Raw genomic sequence first — 23,004 nt, forward strand, 5'->3', positions numbered from 1 at the left:
AATAAGTTTCGTTATTTCTGAGAGAGATAGGAGTTTTGGGTTAGTAAAGTTAAAATCAAAAAAGCTCATCAATTTATTTTGTTTATATATATAAACTGTTTATATATTAATATAACTGTTTTGTTTATATATATATATATATATATATATATATATACAGGGTGTAACTGAAATACACCGAAAAACTTCAGGAGGTTGTTCCTGAGGTCAAAACGAACAAAAAAAGTTGCTATAAATGTATGTCCAAAAATGCATCGTTTTCCGTCTGTTTGTGTTTATTACATTAATTTGTTTTTCTAAACAACCATTAAAGGTACAAAGTTAAACTTTTCAACATATGCTAATCTAATAAAGATTGTCAATGTTAAAAAAATTGAAAATTTTTACTCAACAAAATTCAAAATGGTGGCTAGTTAAAATCTTTGATGGTGAAATTCTCAAAAACTACTTCCTGTATAAAAAAATTTACTAGAATATAAAAAAATATAAACTTATTTATAAAACGAACGGTACCTCATTTTTTGAAATCGCTCAAGAAATAAAACAGTTATGGCATTTTTCTTAACCTAGTAACATATCACATTTACAAGTTTTCGGATTTTTTCGGACTGATGATAAAAACTTGCAGTCCAAGTAGCTCCTGAACCATTAGAGATATAGAAAAACTCTAAAATGCAAAAATGTCTTATTTTGTAGTGTACAATATAAAAACAACATAAAATACAGGGTGTTCCATAAAATATTTTAAAGTTGGCCGCCATATTGGCAAACATTATGAAAACTTGCAGTCCACGTAGCTCCTGAACCATTAGAGATATTGAAAAACTCTCAAAAGCAAAAATGTATTATTTTGTTAAGTAGAATCTAAAAACAACATAAAATACAGGGTGTTCCATAAAATATTTTAAAGTTGGCCGCCATATTGGCAAACATTATGAAAACTTCCAGTCCACGTAGCTCCTGAACAATTAGAGATATTGAAAAACTCTCATAAGCAAAAATGTATTATTTTGTTGAGTAGAATCTAAAAACAACATAAAATACAGGGTGTTCCATAAGAGATTTTAAAGTTGACCGCCATATTGGAAAAATATATATGACATCTTAAATAGTAATTTAAATATTACATTCGTGATGACACTGTCTGACGTAAAGCAACAACAATACATATCTATGTTAAGATACATTGTTGAAAGTCACTTAAACAAGATATCTCGCTGCGTCATGTTTTTTATGTTTCATTGTTTCATTAAATATACTTTTCATAGATTTCATCATAATAATTTTGAATCATCAACAATTTTTTTGTTTGAGTCTTTTCGATATTTGAACAAAATTTTTTATCACACCATAAAAAATCCACAGCTAATACTGTTATTAATTAATTAAAATAAATTTTTATATTTATATTTACATGGAAAATTTAATTTCATTTCGTCCACAGTTCCTGACTTTAGATATAATCTTTTTATTTATAGCATGGAATACTTATACGGAATTAAAGGAACCTTCTAAAAGTATTTTAGGAACAACCCGGCTAGCATCTGTAGGCTACATTTACTTAGGTATTGGAATCCTCTCATAACATAACCTAGCGTGACTCTAAACGTTTTCGTTCTTCTGCTTTCGGTACCATGTGAGTCTTACATATATATTTGGATGCTACTGATTTGCGAAAAAAAAAATTTTCAGACGAACTAACACAAAATAGTTGAATCTTTCTATTTCTGAGACTCCCTCTTCCCTCTTTGTTTCTTTATAATCATTACGCGTAACCTCATGCCTTAGGTTGTACGACATGTAGAGAGGTGTTGGATCACAACTCTTTAATAGTAGTGTTCCAAAATTTGATACGTTGTAGTAATATATAACTATTTACTAGTGGCAGTAGGCTATTCATAATAGTAAATATGATTACTAAGTATAAATAATATGGCAGTGAACAAATTAATGTGAATAAACGTTTCAACACACTAAATCAATTAATTTGTTAATAAATTATATGCAATCTACCACATAATTAGACTTTTATATTAATATTTTACATTAATATGGTGTATATTTTAATGATATATAATTTCATATGTTATTTATCTTACAGTTGCAATATGTAAATTTATGAGTATAAGGAAACAATTAGATTTTATACATAAAATAATAAGAGATATTTTGCATTCAAGGAGATCTTTTACAAAATAATGTTAAATGTTTATTCTTTGTTTCAGGGACTTTGTACTTCACATGAATTTAGATTAAATTAAGGTGAGTGCTGAGGTTTATTTAATATAATTTGTAACCGTTAAAGTATGTCATTAGTTTCATAAGAAATCTATGTTATGAATTCAAGAAAAAGTTAAATGTTTGGGTTTTGTGAATATCACAATTAAATGTTACCAGCATGTTATTAATAGAAAAGTGCATACAGCACTAAAGAAAGACATAGTATAACACTTTAATAGTAACCGTACCTACTTATTTTTTTACTTTAGATTAAAATGCCTCGTTTATAAATGTAACACAAATTGTAATTGTGATTATTATTATTTAATTAAGAGTGAACTAGTTTGTATGAATACCATATGCACACAAGAATTTCTCTGCAAATTTCAAATTATTGAGTGAATATTTGTAATAGTTTCAGTAAAAACTGAAACTTGTACGCCATAATTACTTTATACACTAAAATACACCTTTTAGAAGTTCAGAAGGTTGAAATGCCTAAATGCTAAAACTAGTCTGCCTTCGTTCTAAACATGTTATAAATGCTCACAATTATTTAAGAAATTAATATACTTATTATCTATACCATTATAAGTATAATAATACAACTATTAAAGAATATCTCTTTTTGACTATGGCTAAAAATATATCAAAAACCATAATGCATACGGGGGTTGACACAGTAAATATACCCTTTTCTGTTTAAGTCTGGCTCAGAGTCGCTCAGATCCAATTATATTGAAGTTGTGAGCGATCTCTGGAGCCTTCAATTTTACTTTTATCCTGAAAATGGAAGTGAACCATTTATTTTAAATGCTGTTATAACTGAATTCGATTTTAATATTCGATTCAACCAAATTACAGGATATTCATGAATATTAAAGTAATAATTTTTCATAGCTCCCATAAATTAGCTTCTTTCAATCCTTGTAGTCAACTGTAATGCTTTATTAATATTATCTGAGTAATCTTACACACAAGTGGGAGATGCATGATAATATATAGGTTTTAACCGTATATCGAAATATACACTACATATATGTTTTTAATTCATAATTGCTACCGCTGGAAAAATGTTTTTTCTTCTAAACCTTATCTGCTTCTAAACGTGTATTTGTGTACAGTTAATAGTCTTACGCACTTGTATATTATTTATTATATAGTTAAGCATCCATGGTTTGTCAGCTATTTTTAAGAACATCATAGGACTTTATGTTAGACCGTTTCTAATCTTTGATCAGTGGCTATGCAGTTTTACTAGTGATAGGTTACTGTCGACTACTAGGTGGTCCTTAAGTGACTACTTATTTTGACGGTTTATGGATGTGGGTTTTGCACATTTTTTGAAAATAGTATGATAGCTTTAACAAATCGTAAAGAAACCGTTATATAAACATCTGATCTGAACAAACATAAGGTGGCGTAAATGAGAAATATATTAGGAGAGATGAACATGGAGATATAACCCAAACAAAAAATTACAATGATATGCTTAACATTTAAAGAAATATTTTTACGTTAAATAATTATGTATATCACAATATGTTTAAATATAAAAAATACAAATTTTATAATTGGAAAACGTATTTTTTCAAGATATATATCCTCAGCCCGTTATAAGATGTAGTGAAATATGTTTGTCAGTTCCGCTATTGCCTTTACATTTTTATATTAAATTATTAATTTAGTTATTTTTAAATTTGCATTTTATTTCATGCAAAAAGTCCAAAAAGAAATAAATACAGCATACCTGGCGTAACTTATAAGTAGGGAGTCAATGATCACGGCGGGAATTTTGTACCCTATAATAATTAAAATATTACAAGAAAATTAACATAATACAAAAATATAGAAACTACAAATTTGGAGACTAAATTATGTGGGTCATGATACAAAATTTAGGCTCTTGAGGCTCGGGATAAAATGTATTATGTGTATAGTAGTAATAAAATTGTTGGTACTATTTAATTTATACATACCAATAAATCTGAGTACCAATTCATTTACTGCGTACAAATGTGGTTTGTTCTGAAACATATACTAGTAATGAAAAATTTGTAATTATATAACCATATTTTTATATATCATGAAGTAAATTAGTAATATGTGTTCATATACATTAAATTACAATAAATAACAATTTAAGTATTAATCCTTGAGAGGTCCCGTCCTACCCACAAGTAGAAAGTCCTCTGTATAGCTGCTATGTAATATTATGTCGTGTTTTTTATGTTACCTTTATTTTTATGCTTCTAAATGTGATTTTACTCTTATTACTTTTATTGCATCTGTTGATGGATAATTTATACTTATTTTAGTGTTAATAAATATTTAATTTGTTTAATAATGATTTTTTAATTTAAATGACACATATTAGTTTATTCAAGTTCAATACACAATAAATACATTTAATCTCTTTACCAAACATTGCTTATCAAAAGATTGTAACTTAAAAATAAAATATATGAACATACTAAGGAAACTGCCGAATAAATAGTTATTATTTATCCTCTGTCGCACAATTATGGAACCATTGCATGGTTTTGCCGTATTTTCCTTACATGTAGTCCTTGAACAAACTGAACACTTTAACAGCCTATTTTTTCTCTAACAGGGCAGTTGAGTTTTAAATTTAACTAAATAATATAATTTGTCAACGATAATGTTTGTTACAAAGACACACTAAAATATCGATATCTAACGACCCATTTTATTTAAACAAACACGCAATTTGTTTAAAACGACAACGGGATCGGTCTAATGCGTATATGTCGTTTAAAAACCGTACTAACGCGGTCAGTCCCGTGTCGAGATTGCACTTAACAAAGCACTCAGTGTAGGACTACCCCTAATCACACCGACAAGAATATGGACGAATCATACCGTGTTTAACGGAAAAGAATATGTCATATAGTCAGGGATGCACTTGTGAAGTATTGGAAGGATTTATCATTTAATAACAATTCTTTTTATCAGACTAACTATGTTTGTTAGGTGCCATCTAACAAGGGGACCTCTTACGGGTTAAGCTTACTATGGAAAATATTTGGTGTTATGAAGGTAGAACTACATTTTATTTTCCTTATTTAAAATCAGTAACACTTCGTTTGAAGATCTGTGATGTGATTTATTCTTTTGGTTACAAACTAAAATCTAGATTAAATAAACTAATCATACCAGAGTGTTGTGATCAGCGTAAGTTAGGAACTATAATGACAATGCGATGGGTCAACTCCATGAACACTATCATAAAAACATGCACTTTCAAACACAAAAACGAATTAATAAAACTGAACTAAAACTACAGGTCACACGAGGTCTACACGTAATTATCATTCATTGACAAAATATCAGTAGTCACTAGTGTAGTAAATTTGACCGATGATCTTACCTGATATTCTTACCAATATTGGAGTTGTGGCTTAAATAAATTATCTATGATGAAAAAATAAATAGCTGATGTAGTGCTCAAAATTTAGTATTCCTTATATTTCGTATCACGAAACTATTTAAATGTTAGTAAAAATCTATTTACAATAAAACGCCTTCTAGCTTGGTAACAAGAACTATCCACAAAATAAATTACTAATAATAGTCCAGTTATTATATTAAATATAATCTTAAGACGAACAAAAATTTGTACCAACGTACCGTATGACGATAACACATGGGGGTGGTGACTTCTGAGGTCGTAGTAATAAATACTAGAAATGCAAAGTTTACTTATAAGTTCAATTTAATTTTACTAAACTTACAAGCACCACTTTTTTAGATGGTAAATGAAAAAATATGTATTGCCACGTTGCTGCCAATTAGAATGTAATAACTAAAAGTATATCTTCTAGGTGGGCCTAAAATATCCAATGTTCTATTGAATTATGCGTACGACGTTTTACTTTACAAAACAATAATATTTCACTTCCCTTCACAATAGGTAGACTCACAACCCGGGTATCGGCGTCTTGGCACGAGACATTGAAGCTGTAGTCTAAGAACGGTTACTTCTAGAAGAGGAGTAGATGTTGGGAAGTGGTAGCCATCTATTCAAACAACACGTGAGATACATCAGCTACGTAAGCTACGTGAACTCGCCTAAAACAAAATTCGCGACGGTATTAGCCATTTAATGATTACAAATTACTATTTATAACAACGTGCTCGTCGCCATAAGGACGACGCCACAACCTTTATCTATCTCAATCAAGCAAATAAAAGATCTTCAAGGGTAAGTTACTTTACTATTCACATCTTTACTTTACGTTACATTCATTTTATACGTTTGGCATCAAAGGGCTAATTTAATAATACGAAAAGATAAATTTTACTTACGGACAAAGCGCGCGAGGTCTGATCGGTTATGTAGTTGGGCTGCTACAAAGGGTTAGAAGAAAAAAAATTCATACGCGTGCCAATTAGGTAGTTACTCCGCCCAATTAATTTAGTTCCGGAACATTGGATGTAAAATAATATTATATTATACTGGCTGATTAGGTTGCGAAATTTACATTGTATGAAATTTACTTAACTAATTTACGGTACAGAATATCCCCCCTGTTTTGATTTCGCAACCTAGTTAGTCGCTTTACTTTAAACATATTCTAAATAACAAACTTAATTCAACCTTTTATTAATTACATAAATTCAAATTCAACCATAACAATACGATAGCGCGGGGTTTCAAAAGTTTCCTATCAAATCCGCTAGATCGCATGCCAATGCAGTTCTATGACTGCTCGCTTAGGGACCAAAAATAGAAAATCAATTTAGGCAAACTATTTTCATGCAGTGCACGTTGCAGCGTTTTAGAATTTGCGGGTCGTTGCAAGAATAAGGACATTTAAGGCGATTAAATCGTGAACAAGTGTAGTGTAGTGTTTTGTTATATAGGCGCCACATTCATACTTCTTTTTTTGCATTCATACCAGTGTTTTGTGTATAGTGTTTTGCCATTAAATACCCTGAGACTTGCGGACAAGTTTACCAATATGGATCGAATACTTTGGAATGAAAACGTCCCCTCACGAGAAGCTAAGTCTCACATTTCTTATTAATACTGCATCACTCTTAATATATATTTACATACAACATCCTATACATCTTACATCTACATAATTTTAACACTTCAAATATATCTACAAAATTCAAAATTTCAACATTTCGGCATACATACAAAACACAGACAATTTTTCATATTTGATTCCCTCATTACAAACAGTCAGGATCAACTTTGTCTCATTTCTTTATACTAAGTCTATTTACAAATTCTTTTTCTATATTTTATTTCCATTGACACATTCGTTAAGAATTCACCAAACAGTTAACTTCCTGGATTTTATCTTATCTTTTAAATTTGGCAGCAAGTGGTTCCTTAAGCTAGGGATGCTACAAAAATTTTTTTTTTTTTATACAGAACAGGTCTTAATTTAATTTTAAATGTACAATATGAACCTTTTTTACATTCAAAACATTTTCAGTGTGTTGTACAATACAAGTTACAGGGCTTAAAAAATATAAAATTCTATAAATTCCTACATATTTTTGGTGCTAATTTTGCACAAAACTTTTCTACCTTATTGCTTAAATAGTGGGTTCTAATCCATACTAAGGAATGCAACTTAAAGGGATGTTTTACATTTTGCTCTGAGTACTTTTGTCTATTACTGTTATGTGCTATACTCCTTTTTACATTCACCACAGCTCTCTTTAAATTGTTTACAACAGTTTCCTTGGACAAATTCTCACCAATTAGATCATTTAGCTTCCATAAATTAGATAAAGCATTATTACAGGAATGATTATAACATTAAATCAAAGGCAGCAAAACCTGTGCTTTCATTATGGGCGTTGTTTAAACTTAATTGTATATAGCCTAGGTCATTATCCCAATTACTATGACAGTTGTGATAGAAACTACGTAATAATGTAGATATGTTTCTAATATGCCTTTCTGATTGATTTTCCACTAGCCCTGTAAGGCGCTAGTCTACGGTGTTCAATTAAAATTCTTAAATAAGAACTTCTTAAAATACAGTGATGTAAAATTATGCGGCATTGTCTGACACTATTATTTTAGGTACAGAAAAGTAGTTAAAAATTATGCGGTCTAATTTATTACATATTTCAGCACTCTTACATTCCCTCAAAGGGATTAGCCATAGAAATTTACTGGGCGGCATCTACAACTACAAGTAAATATACATTGCTGTTTCTAGTTCTCACTAAGGGACCTAAAAGATCTATGAATAAACAATCCTTATTGTTCTTAAATGGCACAGATACTAATTCGCCTTCATATTTTCTTTGGCACACTTTACTCATTTTACAAAACATTACATGTTTTCACTTTTGCCTTTATAATTTCGTCTAAATCAGGTCTATAAAAATACTGATTAATTTTTCTTTGCGTTCTAGCAATGCCTAAATGACCTCCTATTAAAGAACTGTGGAAGAATTCATATACTAAATCAATTAACTGTACAGGCAAAAATATCTTACTCTTACTTTTTACATTCCTTTTGTACATCAGTAAATTGTTTTTTTTATAAAATAACATAAGTTGTTACTATTGCTTTTTACAGATTGAATGATTCGCTGAGTTTTCTTTATCTTGAAGTTGATATTTTTCTAAATCTTTAAACGCTAATGGCAAATCATTAATTAACAACCACAAATTATCCTTGTTATTTGCACTTATTTATTTATCTGCATTTTAGGCTTTACATTAGATGTTCGTTTACATGTTTGCCTTCGGGAAGGAGTTTGAATGGCAGAAGGAAATCGATAATCTATTTTTATCCTGGGTCTGGAACGGTCCGGCAGTCACTGGGGCTCGGATCAGCTGTTCCCGTCGAACTCGCCCTCAAACATACGTGAAAGGGCGTCTGCCAGCGCATTATCGGTGGAAACTTTTAAATTCCACCTCAAATGGCAAATTCAAAATCCTCTCGATCCACCGGGCAAGTCTTCCTACCTTCCTTTTGTGATTGAGGACATAGGATAAAGCTTGGTTATCAGTTATTAATTTAAAGGTTCTTACTTCTAAAAATTCGTGCCATTTTTTCTATGCAAATTAGTGCACTCAAAGCTTCTTTTTCATAAACAGTATATTTTAATTCGGCATCAGTAAATTTCCTAGAGTAAATAGGCTATTGGCATTAATTCATTTTGGTCGTTTTCCTGTAACAAACAACCACCTGCGGCTATTCCACTAGCATCTGTCATTACTATAAATTGCTTTGAAAAATCGGCTAACTGGAGTACAGGAGGATTCATTATAGCTTCTTTTAACTTTACAAACGAATCTTGACATTCACTTGTCCAAACAAATTTAGCGTTTTTTTTCCTTCTTAAACGATTTAAAGGAATTACATAATTCGGCATAATTATTTATAAATTTTGAAAAGAAATTGGTCATACCTAAAAACTGTGAAATTTGTTTGGCGTTCTTAGGCGGCATAAATTCTCTTATACTCCTTGTTCGCTCCGGGATCTATAGTTACTGTATTATTTTTTATTAAGTTCCCCAAAAAGGAGATTTCCTCAAAACAAAACTTTGCTTTCTCTAGGTTTGCCGTTAAGCCATGTTTGCTTAGTCTATTTACAATCTCTCTGACATGTACTAAATGCGAATCAAGGTCTTTACTGTACACTAAGATATCATCACAAAAAATTTATCACATATTTAAATTTTATATTGTCTAGGACTTTATCCAGATAGGCGGACAATACAGCACTACCAACATGTAAACCAAAGGGTACTCGTTTAAATTTTATATTTACCAAATATAGTGCTAAATGAGGTAAGATCTTGACTATCAGGTGATAATGGACATTGCAAAAAACTTTTTCTTAAATCTATTATGAAAAATATTTGGCTCCACTAAGATGTTGATAATAATTATTTAAAATCACCAATGGGAAAATCAATTTTCTGTAACTTTTTATTTAATTCGGTATAATTGACTACAAGTCTGTCCTTTTTGGTTAAAAAGGGCTGGACTGGAGTAGGCTGAAGTAATGGGTTCAATTATTCCTTGGTCCAACCAATCCTGTATTATTGTTTTTCATCTTATTTACAGTAGGAGGGCTCATAAAATAAGGCCTAATATTTACAGGTGTGGGGTCATTTAGAACTAATCTCACTTCCAAATCCAGAGCCTCTCCTAATTTTGGATTAAAAACATTTGGAAATCCCCTATAAGGTTTCGTATCTCAGCCTCAGCTCTAGTGCACCCTATTTTTACATCAATGCTGTTTTACTTCATGTTTCAACAGGTGTGTCTGACAATAGTTATTTTCTCATTACAATTGAATTTTAAAATAACATGAATCTCCATCAAGATCTTAAAATTAATTTGCTATTAGATATAAATGGGTTTCCCAATACAATGTCCCATTTTAAATTATCAAATACAATAAATTTTACTTTCCAACAAAATTTTAGAAATTTTTTATCTTAGCATAACAATAACCAAAACATTTTATTTCAGTGTTATTTGCAGCAAAACATTCTATCATCTGACTTCAATTAATTTAGAAACATTTTTATTCAACAATAGGCTATCATAAAATTCTTTACTAATTTATATCTCTTATAGCACCATATCTAATAAGCAGTTTGTTTTTACATTTTTACCCACTATAGCTTCAATTAAAGGCATATTGTTACACTGTATAACATTTAGTCTTAAATTAGGTTTTCTATAGTTTAATTTACTCCAATTTTTTAATTACCTTACCATAGACTCTCATAAAATAGTGTTTTTCTCTTTTCTTACTGTATTTACTATTTATAAAATTATTATTCTTAAACTTATGAACCGGGGAGGGATATTTTTAGGTGTTGTGTGTAATACCACTCCCCTATCGACTAGTTTTTTGGATTCCTAAAACAATTTTTTGCTAAGTGACCAGGCCTATTACAATTGAAACATAACTTTGGGTTTTTGACAGTAGGCCTACTTTTTCTAAGTTCAACATGTGGTGGATACATGTTGTTAACATATGTCTTACTTAAATTGTCCCTTAAGTTATCATTAAAGGTTATATTGTTACTAGCTATACACACATTTTCCAAATCTGTAAAACAAATGGGATTGTTTTCAAAAATTAACTTATTTCTATCTGTAGGCTTTAATACCGCTTTTTATAACAAGTTACCAAGTCCTGTTCACTTATGTTACACAATAAAACTTGACTGAGCTCTTTGATGTCATAGATGTATTCATACAGTGGCTCATCAAACCTTTGTGGCCTATAAACTAAATCTAGTCTAAGTCTTTCAATTAGGCTACAGGATAAAAGCACTAATTACTTCCCTGTGTAGATAGTTTCACATTTGGCATGACAGACTTACACTGTATTATTTTTGGCTAAAAGTGGACCTTTTCCATAACATGGTAACAATGCTAAAATTTCATTTTCTGATAGGCTAGTTTCACATTTTTAGTTTTAACAAAGTTTTCAAAAAGTTTATTAGCTCAGGTACTACTAAGCCATTTGTTACTGTAAAATTTTGTAAATAACATTCTACAGGGTTGTTTAACTTATTAAACATATTTTAAACCAGACATAGGTTGACTAATACAATCATTGTTTGCATTATAAATAGGCATTATAGGCAAAGTGGGGGGGTTTACTGGCAGTAGGCTGTGATATTGTTGGTGGTTGTACAGAAATAGGGCCTATTTGTTCTTTCACTGCCTGTTCCATAGCCTCATCTTGTTCTAATGATTCATTTAAATTGGCTTCTAACACTTTAAGCTGTTCTAGGTTCACTGTAGGTACTAAGTTTTTAGCTAACTGTTGTTCAACATTTACTAGCCTACACTTTTAAAAGCTGATAAAGTTTTCACTATGTACAGAACTTAGTTCTAGCTGGTTGTCTAAAATAAACGGTTTATTAAAATGTTTACACTTTTCTTGGAATTTGGTGATTTCTAAAGGTGAACTAGCACTGTTCAATTCACTGCACTCATGTTCTAATAATATCACTTTTTCACTGAGAAGTTTTACTTCCTGATTGTGGTCTATTTTTAATAGGCTACTAGGAGTAGGTAAAATATTGTTTCTCAAACACTGTCTTAAGGACTTTCTGAGTTCATTTACTGTACTGTCACTATTTAATTTAATACCTCTAGATATCAGTTCAAATACCAACTCATTCTTTAGACAAAATATTCTATTTTAATGGCAGGCATTGTGGCGTTTTCACTCAGTTTCACCCAGTTGATGGCAGAGTAGGCACATCAATAGCAGATTAGCGCAATAAAATATGTGTACCGTATGACGATAACACATGGGGGTGGTGACTTCTGAGGTCGTAGTAATAAATACTAGAAATGCAAAGTTTACTTATAAGTTCAATTTAATTTACTAAACTTACAAGCACCACTTTTTAGATGGTAAATGAAAATATGTATTGCCACGTTGCTGCCAATTAGAATGTAATAACTAAAAGTATATCTTCTAGGTGGGCCTAAAATATCCAATGTTCTATTGGAATTATGCGTACGACGTTTTACTTTACAAAACAATAATATTTCACTTCCCTTCACAATAGGTAGACTCACAACCCGGGTATCGGCCGTCTTGGCACGAGACATTGAAGCTGTAGTCTAAGAACGGTTACTTCTAGAAGAGGAGTAGATGTTGGGAAGTGGTAGCCATCTATTCAAAACAACACGTGAGATACATCAGCTACGTAAGCTACGTGAACTCGCCTAAAACAAATTCGCGACGGTATTAGCCATTTAATGATACAAAATTACTATTTATAACAACGTGCTCGTCGCCATAAGGACGACGCCACAACCTTTATCTATCTCAATCAAGCAAATAAAAGATCTTCAAGGGTAAGTTACTTTACTATTCACATCTTTACTTTACGTTACATTCATTTTATACGTTTGGCATCAAAGGGCTAATTTAATAATACGAAAAGATAAATTTTACTTACGGACAAAGCGCGCGAGGTCTGATCGGTTATGTAGTTTGGGCTGCTACAAAGGGTTAGAAGAAAAAAATTCATACGCGTGCCAATTAGGTAGTTACTCCGCCCAATAATTTAGTTCCGGAACATTGGATGTAAAATAATATTATATTATACTGACTGATTAGGTTGCGAAATTTACATTGTATGAAATTTACTTAACTAATTTACGGTACAAATTTGAGTGAGTTGTATGTGCCTGAGAATGAAAGAAATATGGATGGAATGTTCAGTTGAAGAATATAACATTTTCCATCAATCAAAGGCAAGTTCTATATTTACTATTAGATATTGACACCAAGAGTAATGTTTGTTGAAAAGAAATAAAGCCGGTATTAGAGTTTTTACTTTGATGGGAAATAAAAAGTCAAAGCCCAGAACGAGTAAATCACTGAGCAGGATAACTGTTGTTTGTCAAAGTTAAACAGATGTTCCGTACGAGGGTGGACCGTTCAACAAAACAACTCGTAAATAGTTAAAACCATTTTGTGCAATTACACATTCCTCGCTATACAATTATGATTATATTATTGTTGTAAATAAATCGTAATAGTAAAATAGTTTTACTGCTGGACAATTTATATTTTACTCCTTCTAAGTCTCTATTTTTAATGTCATTTGTGAACAAAAATATTTTATTTATAGATACGCAAACACATCTTTACTGCTCAAACTATATGAATATGGCATCTTCGATGAAGGATTATGATAAATGTTATTATATGTTTAATAATTTAATACGAATAGCAACATGAGCCGAGATATGGGGCTGCTCAAAATTGTTTATGTTTCATCAGTGGAATAGTTAAAGACATTGGGAACTTTCATTATGGAGCAATGTGCTTGATACATTGTGTATTATTTTACACTTTTTATATTAGACTGCATTTATAATAGAGTTTTGTTTCTTTTTATAGTAATAAATCTTCAATATATAAAGGATATCGTGGACTGTATTTTTTTAATTGATGGTTTTTAACTTCGAAACGCTTGCAGGTTGTAAATGCTTTTTAACTATCCATTGTCAATAAACTGCTATAAGTTGCTAGATAAGTAAATACACATGTGCACTTCACACAGGAAATGCAATATGTTCTTAAATTTATCCGTACTTACGTAAATTCTACATATTTCATTGCTTGTTATTCTACTGAATATTATAAACTTTTTCTTTTAAAAGTCATTACAATTGTCAGCATATTACCACTATATTTTACAAATATAATTAGTACTTTAGTACGTTCTTATACGTCATACAATAATCCCATACAATATATAAACAAAGAATGTAAAGAATTTTTGTTCTTTTTTTATCAAATGTTTTTTTTTATTACAAAAACTATAATTTTTTGACTTCATTCATATCATTGTATAAAATTATTCAAATTATTTAAATCTAAATTTATAGAATTCTACGATAAAGTATATCATACCCTTGTTTCCACAAAAATTCAAAAGGAAATCAAAGTGAATATTAAAGTTGCTTAAAGTACAATTAGGTAATTAAACGAGCAAAAATTCATTTTTCTGAGTTTTATGACTCGTCACTTAAATATAAATAATAAATTGAATGTAATAATACACTCGGAAACTTCTTTTAATGTAACCATAATTGAATTGGGATGTTTTTCCGTAATAATGAAAGCGTAAATTTCAATCATTTTAAATAAACAAATGTGATTATGAAAAAATTATAATTAATGATTACTTCCTCGGTTACTATCAGTAAATCTGTTTTTTTATTGTCCGTAACTACAAGCTGAGAATAAAATAAGTCACTTTTTCAGTTTAAAACGAAAATTTATAAACTGAAAACAATTTGCGTAACTGTTCTAAAATTTAATTAAAGCTTACAATTTCATTGCCTCAAAAATAATCAAGTTATAGTGTAATTGCTTACTATTTTTAAACATTTCGATAGGCAAGGGCAACTTACCCAATGAATTGTCATGATATAGTAAACTTTTGATTGTTAAATCCTAAATTATCGATCAGCAAACCCTTACTCAAACTCTGTTAATCGGTGTATTATAAAAAATTAATTTTGCATTATAACTGCAATTTACATACAAAGTAAAGGAACTTTCTTAATTTTATATCATATCCAATAAATAATATACAAGTTAGGATTTTGTAACACCCTGCATCGTGTAATAGGGTTTGGTGGGGTTTCGTGTGAAAAGTCTATAGCTCCTTTAACCCACCTATATGGGGAACTAAGTAATTTGTTAAATGTCGTATTATTGTTTTAATTTTGTAATCATGTAATTTTTTGCTACTTTTGTTCCCATAATGGTCAAATATTAGTGTATAGATGTTTGCCAATGCTCAACCGAATTAATCGTTGTTACGCGGGAACTCGTATAGAAAGGAAACTCCATGCAAAATTTAATATTTTGATTTTGAAATACCGTGTGGACATACAGACGTAAATTAAATTTTACAGGTCCTCAATTTTTAGGCTTCACATATTCAACAAATAAATCATATTTTACAAGTAACGTTTTTCCAAATTTAAACAAAAATAGACTATTTAATGCATTCCTTCCCTAAGTAATGTTAGAACACTTTAAATCTTCATACACTATTGTTACAACGTTCCATGTAAAATAAGCCTTTTTTAATATTAATATAGCACAATACTCTTACTTGTGTTACTCCTTATTATATTTGTACATTATACATATATTTTAAACATTGAACATTGGCTATGCTAAAATATTCTTAAATGGACGTACTTGTCTAAAACACCTTCACGTTTGAGTTTATATGAGAGGCTTAAAATATTTTTCTACTTAAAGCGATTAATAAATTTTTTATTTAGGTTAATGAACGCAGTAAACTTACAGTTGCATGAAAAACTTAAATTCGTACCTCGTAATGTATTTAACAACTAGTTCAGTGAAATTTTATATATCATTCACGACAAAATATTATCACGCCAAAAACAGAAAAAAAACACAAAAACCAATTTTTATTGTATACTGTATAAATATGTAATATTTTTTAGATGAAAGACCGCTTAAATATCTATCAGCAGAGGACAAAACCTTCTATAGTGTGCAGCATTGAGTTCAGGTCAACAATGGACTACTCGATAAAATATTTATACCCATGTACAACAGAGAAGTGAACTTTATGTCGGCTAGATTGTGTGCTGAGCTGGATAAATGCTCTTAGAAGCGTCTATCCACTCGTGTGTAAAAACAGGAAACTTCATACCTTGTTACCAACAAGTATAAAGTACAAGTTTATTCCTCTAAACTGGAATTTATTTATTTGTGTTAAGAAATACGATATAATTGAGGTCCTACTGAATATAATAAAGTACTGCAAGCTAAAGAAATTTAAATCATGTGAAATGGTTGTTGAAGTTCTTAGAACGAGTCACGTTAGATTTTTATCGTGTACGATTTATCTGTACAGCTAGAAGTATGTCTAGGAGGCGAGAACAAATTTTTTCTTGTATTCTGCTGTTTTGTAGTTGTTAAAGTTTATAGGGGATGTTTCTAAGAAAATAATAGATTATCAGATATACTTGCTTTCCTAGGGGACATGATTTAAGGGTATTTAATGGTCATCCATACTCTTCAACCTTTTTTATCAATTTCAATGAATAAACTGACTAACCGACACGCATATTAGTTATATCACTGCTTTGATAAGAGAGAAAGAGATTAGATAACGTCTTTATAAAGAGAATATTGAAATAATTGGTTTCTAGTCTAAGAAACTAGGAAAATAAAATAGGAAAACAACGTCATTTCATAGTTTTTATTTTCTTTAACTCTACCTTTTCAACCTTCTGCAAAATTAGCAGAGCTTCGGTTTTATATCTAGTATGTTTCATATGAATAATTCCTCTGGAAATTTTAAGAAACAAGTGCTTCTAAGCTTGAAAAATGCAGATGAGATGTCGGTTTCTAGACATAAATATATACTCTATCAGGCATTATGAATTTGTTACAAGAAGCGGTTATTGGTATAGTACGACACAACGCGTATTGTGCAACAGGCCGAGATTCCTTTCAAAATTTCAGACGAAAAGGGAATATTTATACGTCTTTCCCAGCAGACAAAGAATAAATTGTGTCAGTCTAGTTAGTGTTAGGCTAAATTTACATAGTTTAATATGCACCAACTTATTCTTGGCTAAGTATTTGTTAAATGCTGTGAAGCAATTTTAGTCTACAGATGAAATCTGCAGCATATATTCACACAAGATAATTTTACACTATTGCTTATAAATTTTAATCTCGTTGAAAATAATAAAAGTAAATTTATGAAGGGTACTGGAATTCAAGAAATCTCTGTACGAAAACACTCTCACAGATGTTATAATAAACTTGCTACTGTTATATACTTTTTTTTACTCTATGATTAAAGGTTTCCTATGTTAAAGTGTCGTGTAATGATTTCATTCACATTTTGAATAATATATATATATATATATATATCAATATATATATATATATATATATATATATATATATATATATATATATGTGTGTTAGTTCAATAAACAAGCGTGTGAAACTCTTATTTTGGTGGTAAATTGTGTTTGTAACAGTAAAAATATCCTCTTTTTTCAGAATCAATAGTTGAATTATTTGTATAATAGATAATGGACGCCAGTCCTGAAATTAACTTTTCAGGAGAGAAAGTGCCCTCATCCAGAATATTTTGGCAATTTTCAGTTGTTCTTATCAAATGTAGAGCATGTAGAGCCCTTACGCCTTCTATGTATCAGTAGCTTGTCTACAATAAACAAAATGTACTTTAATTGTTTGTATTATATCATTAGTTTTTGCTCAGAAAAGTATGCAGGTTAGAGATAATATAATAGTACGTCAGAGATAAGATCTATTTTCAGAGCGTTCAAAGAGATATGTCAGAAAACAGATGTTACTTCGCGTATAAATCAGTCAACGGGAAAAGTTTTACCGCAGCTCGGGAAGCAAGAGTTCGTTTGCATTACACTACTGTTTGTAAAGAATGTTTATTACTTTTCTCCGACAAGAGTTTTAAACTAGAGTTCTTCGTATACAAACCTGGTATGATCCATTTTTCACTCCAGCAATGTGCGTGTTAGAAAAATTGTAATATACTAGGTATATATTATTTATAGTATAACTGTTTATTATTCAATTATAGTAATTTTATATCGTTAATGGGTTCTAATTAGTTTATTACTACTATGGATGTTTCTTTATAGTAAAGGTATGATAAATTAACTCATTGTTATCTTACTAAATTATAAATGCAAAAGTACCTTTGTTTGTTTCTCTGTTTTCAAGCACAAACTATATAACAGATTGTACTGAAGTTTTCCATGGAAGTTCTTACGACCTCTTGGATGAATATCCGACCATTCTTATTAAAAAATCCCCCCGAGCTTTCCGTACTGATCTCTATTGCAGCAACATGTATTGTTTCAACATTGTGTCAACTATTCAAACAAATTAATGCATTATATATTTTTATTTAAGACTAAAGTGGGAATGGTAATATATGAAGTATTGAAATTGGTGTCCATAGATATTGTGGGTCGGGATATTTACACTAGCTGAAGAACTTAAAATGGAGGGACTGGGCATTAGCATAATTCAACAAACCGTTAATAAAAGTTAAGGAAACAAGCAAGCACAGTGATTAATGCAAGTGGAGTGACGATCTGTACAATATACAACGTATTATACTAATTAGTTTAATAACATAATAAAAACTGTAATTACGAGGAAATTCGTTTGTTATCAGTAAAGGATGTTATAATATAAATCAAAATGCTTTATTAGAATATATAACGGAGTCAATAATAATTTATAATTTTTTTCGGTAATCTGTTGATAATAAATAAACTTACAATTGTCCCTTAACAGTCCACTTAACAGTCGGTCCCTTAAGGCATACTAAATAATGAAAAATTTACTTTTATTCCCAGAATCCAAAATATTGTTTCAAGGTTTGATAACGGTTTGCTTTCTCACAAGACGTTTTGATTTGGTATTAATAGCACCTATGCGACTTGCTCTTGTAATGTAAAGAAGTAAGTTTTACACGGTGTCAGACAATGTGCCACTCTCATCACACTTACCTGATGACTAGGGATGAGGACAAGTCAAAGGAAAGAGTTAAAAGAGAATGCAATCCTGCATCAGTGGCTGTTTGCGGAAACCGTTTTGAACATCTAAAGAATAAAACAGAATGAAAGGATTCTCCTTTAACACATAAGCTTGTCGATAAACAATCACAGTCTTAGAATAGCTCTGTATCGTTCTTCATTCAAACCTTCTTCTGTTGTCTATAAACCTTCTTTAGATTCTTTATGGTTTGCCTCCTCCATCACAAACTATTAATAACTTACACTCTAAGAAATGTTTTAAGCGTTGTTGTATACTTTGCTCAAAATTCAAGATTAAGTTCCTTAAATGATTTCCTTATGTAAATAAAAGACCAGGAACCAGTATACACAGGTTTGAATACTTAGATTTAGTAGATTTCGAGATATAGTAGATAAGAATAAAAGGTGGAGAACAAAGTAATTAAGAAATAAGGGTATGTATTGTGCCTGTACTCATCGGAACCTCCAAGGTGGTGGAAAAATAAGTCAAGTCTTTCAATATATCCATATCATACTTGAATCAAACTCTTGTCTAATATTTTCTACAATCGCTTCTTAATTCCTTTATGGTTAGCCTCCTCCATCATAAACTAAAATCACTTATATTCTTGGCATTGGATTATACCTTGTTCCCAATTTTTTGACGTGACAACGTCTTAAATTAGGTTGCGGCTCGGAGTCACTCATGAAAAATTGTAACGCCCGGTAACGTTACGATGCCCGTCCAGTGGGTCCGCCGCACGGGATCCGCACGGGATAAAGCAGATAACTGTGGGTCCGCCGCACGGGATAAAGCAGATAACTATGTTTATTCGTGAAAATGTGGAGTGCTTAGATTCGTCATTTACAACAACTACAACAATAAAGGTAAATAATTGTACACTGATATTTCATTATCGTAAAACTATGATTGATTGATTAATTGTTAGATTGACACAAAAGTTGAGAAACTGAGTTTATAGGTTATGTCATACTATTGACAAATGTTGATAGTGTTAAGTAAATTATTAGTTTAAATCACTCTGCAATCGATCGTAATTCAGTCGATTGAGAAGAAACAGCGCGTATTGCTAGTCAAACATTTAAAATAACAAATTATAACCTCTAACCTGTCATAACAGTGCGACCAAACAAACGAACTAAACCGACCAATCACCACGCGCGGAGTTAGAATTTAACTGTGTTTAGCAAGAATTTCAAATTCCAATTTTAGTAAATGTTTTATTCAACTTTACCATTTACAATAACAAATCTTAATTAATTTCAAATTATGTACAATGTTTTAGTAAACAAAATATATTTCTATAGTTAAAATTTGTGCAATTCTTATTTTCATTCAATTCCTTGTTCTTATTGTGGAATTTAATAATATTCATATCAATAAATATTCTACCGAGAAAAAGACGTTGACACGTAAAATCTTCGCCCGTAAAATCGACTTTACAGGCAACCATAATTTTTTTTAACTAAAAATTACTGCACAAACTGGCCGAGTTTTCTTTCATACGCTTTGGAATTGGAAAAATTAACTAAGGAATTGAAAAAATTAAAAAAAGGATTGCTATTAAACATTGCGTAATGTAACGTAAACTATTTCAATCAGTTTTTTGCGATATATCTATTAAGTTTTTAGCACATTTAGTTCTCCAAAAATTTTGCAGAACTCATACAAACTGAAGAAGGGCTTTGCTAACTACTGAGTCTAGCAAAATATGACATATTACAGTTTTAAATTCAAGTTTATATATGAAGTGTATATTTGAGTTTATAGCAGGTTTAGTTCTTGAAATAAACTTCAGAACACTTAAGACATATGAAGTATTTTATTAACTACTGATTATAGGACGATATTCAATGTTCCAAATTTATATTTTACCCACCTTTGACATATACAAATTTAGAGTTTGTAGCACCAAAAGTGATGTAGATCTGCTCTAGGAACATTTACTATCATCGATCCTGAATTTGGCCATACATAAATAAATAATAAACAATTAAAATTATGTACGTAGTTTTTTTTATATTATCGTTATGAAAGACGGCCAATTCTCCACAACACCTTTCCTTTGAGTAATAATTTTCACGACTTTTAGCCTATAATATGCATTAATTTTGGATTAGACTAATAAATTATGACATTTATATTTTTTACAATCGCTACTAAACAACTGTGTGCCACAACCGCTAGACTACTATTACTGCAAATTGTTAAAATAGAAATAGAAAATTGTTATATTATAATTTATCTATTTTGAATTATAATCATAAATTAGAAAACATTGTAAGACATTGCTTATTTTATTTGGGAGAAAAGTACACTTAATTTTATGCGTGAGATTTTTAATACACTTAAAGTGGTTAAAGGTTAATGATCTGTCCCACGTAGTTGTATTGTCTCTCCAACATCCATGAATAAGCACTTCTGGGATTGCGGTAGAGACATATGGATTTTCGTTTCTCCTATTGCACGTGTACATTTACTGAAATCTAGATAATGTATTATAAGATGGAACAGAAATGATGAATAAGGTTTAGCTGTTTTAGATAATTATAATTAGATAGGACCATATTAAATTTGTTGTTACTATTTACTTACAAAACACAATATGGAAGTTGAGTTATTCAGTTTTAATTTTCATTCGACCCATAATAACTTATTACTATTTAAATACAAAATTTCAAGTTTAAGTAAATGTAACCACATCCGATAATTGGTGTATCTGTTCTAATGACAGGATCTGGTGTGTTACGTAATTATCAAGCTCTATTATAAAATAATAGCGGTAAAGTTTCATACCCACTATACAAAGCAACCGTCAATGTGAAAATGTTTTACAACGATAAGTGACGCCAAATCAATTTAAATAAGAAATTAATTATTTTGAAATAAAAAATAAGACTTTAATAAGACTGTGTGTCATTATCTTAATTTCCTTGTTAGGTTTTAATGTTTAATCTGTATTATGTTATTAGGAACTAAGCCAAACAGTCAATAAATTTATTATTTTTATTGACTTTCAACCGATGGAGAGCTAAAGTAGCAAAAATATTTAATTTTTCAGTGTTATTTAAAGACTTTTGCTAAATTAGGTTAAATAATAGTTATGGAGATAAAATCGTTAACATTTATTTTATATTAATAAATCCATACTTCTTTGTTTTGTAATGTTAGTTATTGGTTATTGATGAAGGATGATAGGAAAGGAGAATAGGAATTTGATAATTTGCCATTGTTATGGAAAACGTTTTAAGTTTGTAAGTGAGTAGGATATACAAGAAAATATGATAAATTTACGATCTACTATAGCTCTAAGCATTGCTTAGGCTCAACTAACAATGTCTAGGTTAAGAACATTGCAACAGTTTTATTAATTTTAGAAACGGAAAAATCATTATTATAGTATATTATGCACTATATTATTAATTAAATACGATATATCTTTGCCTTTTTAATCGTCATAATATTAGTTGGCAATTTCCCAACCATATAAAAATTATCTCTTATTTCTTGACTCGTCGAATTGTTTAGTTGTGCATAAATTTTGATTTATTCCACTAAATTTTATTCATTTACAAGATTTTTTTTAGGAAAAACTGTTGCTCAATTAATATGCAAGGATCAATCTATTTCTTTTCAGTTCTGGAAGGATATATTAACTGAAATTTTCCTAAA

At 30.1% G+C, this 23,004-nt stretch overlaps 1 protein-coding gene across 1 annotated transcript in view; it reads left to right on the forward strand.

The window, feature by feature from the left end:
- The window catches only part of LOC124365803 (zwei Ig domain protein zig-8-like), a 313,175-nt gene that overhangs the window by 245,063 nt on the left and 45,108 nt on the right, over positions 1 to 23,004 (forward strand). The window contains exon 3 of the mRNA XM_046821826.1: positions 2,226 to 2,262. The gene's annotated coding sequence lies outside the window, so the exon portion shown is untranslated. The remainder of the gene's footprint in view (positions 1 to 2,225; positions 2,263 to 23,004) is intronic.

This window comes from Homalodisca vitripennis, chromosome 7 (genome assembly GCF_021130785.1).
Source record: "Homalodisca vitripennis isolate AUS2020 chromosome 7, UT_GWSS_2.1, whole genome shotgun sequence".
Lineage (NCBI taxonomy): Eukaryota > Metazoa > Arthropoda > Insecta > Hemiptera > Cicadellidae > Homalodisca > Homalodisca vitripennis.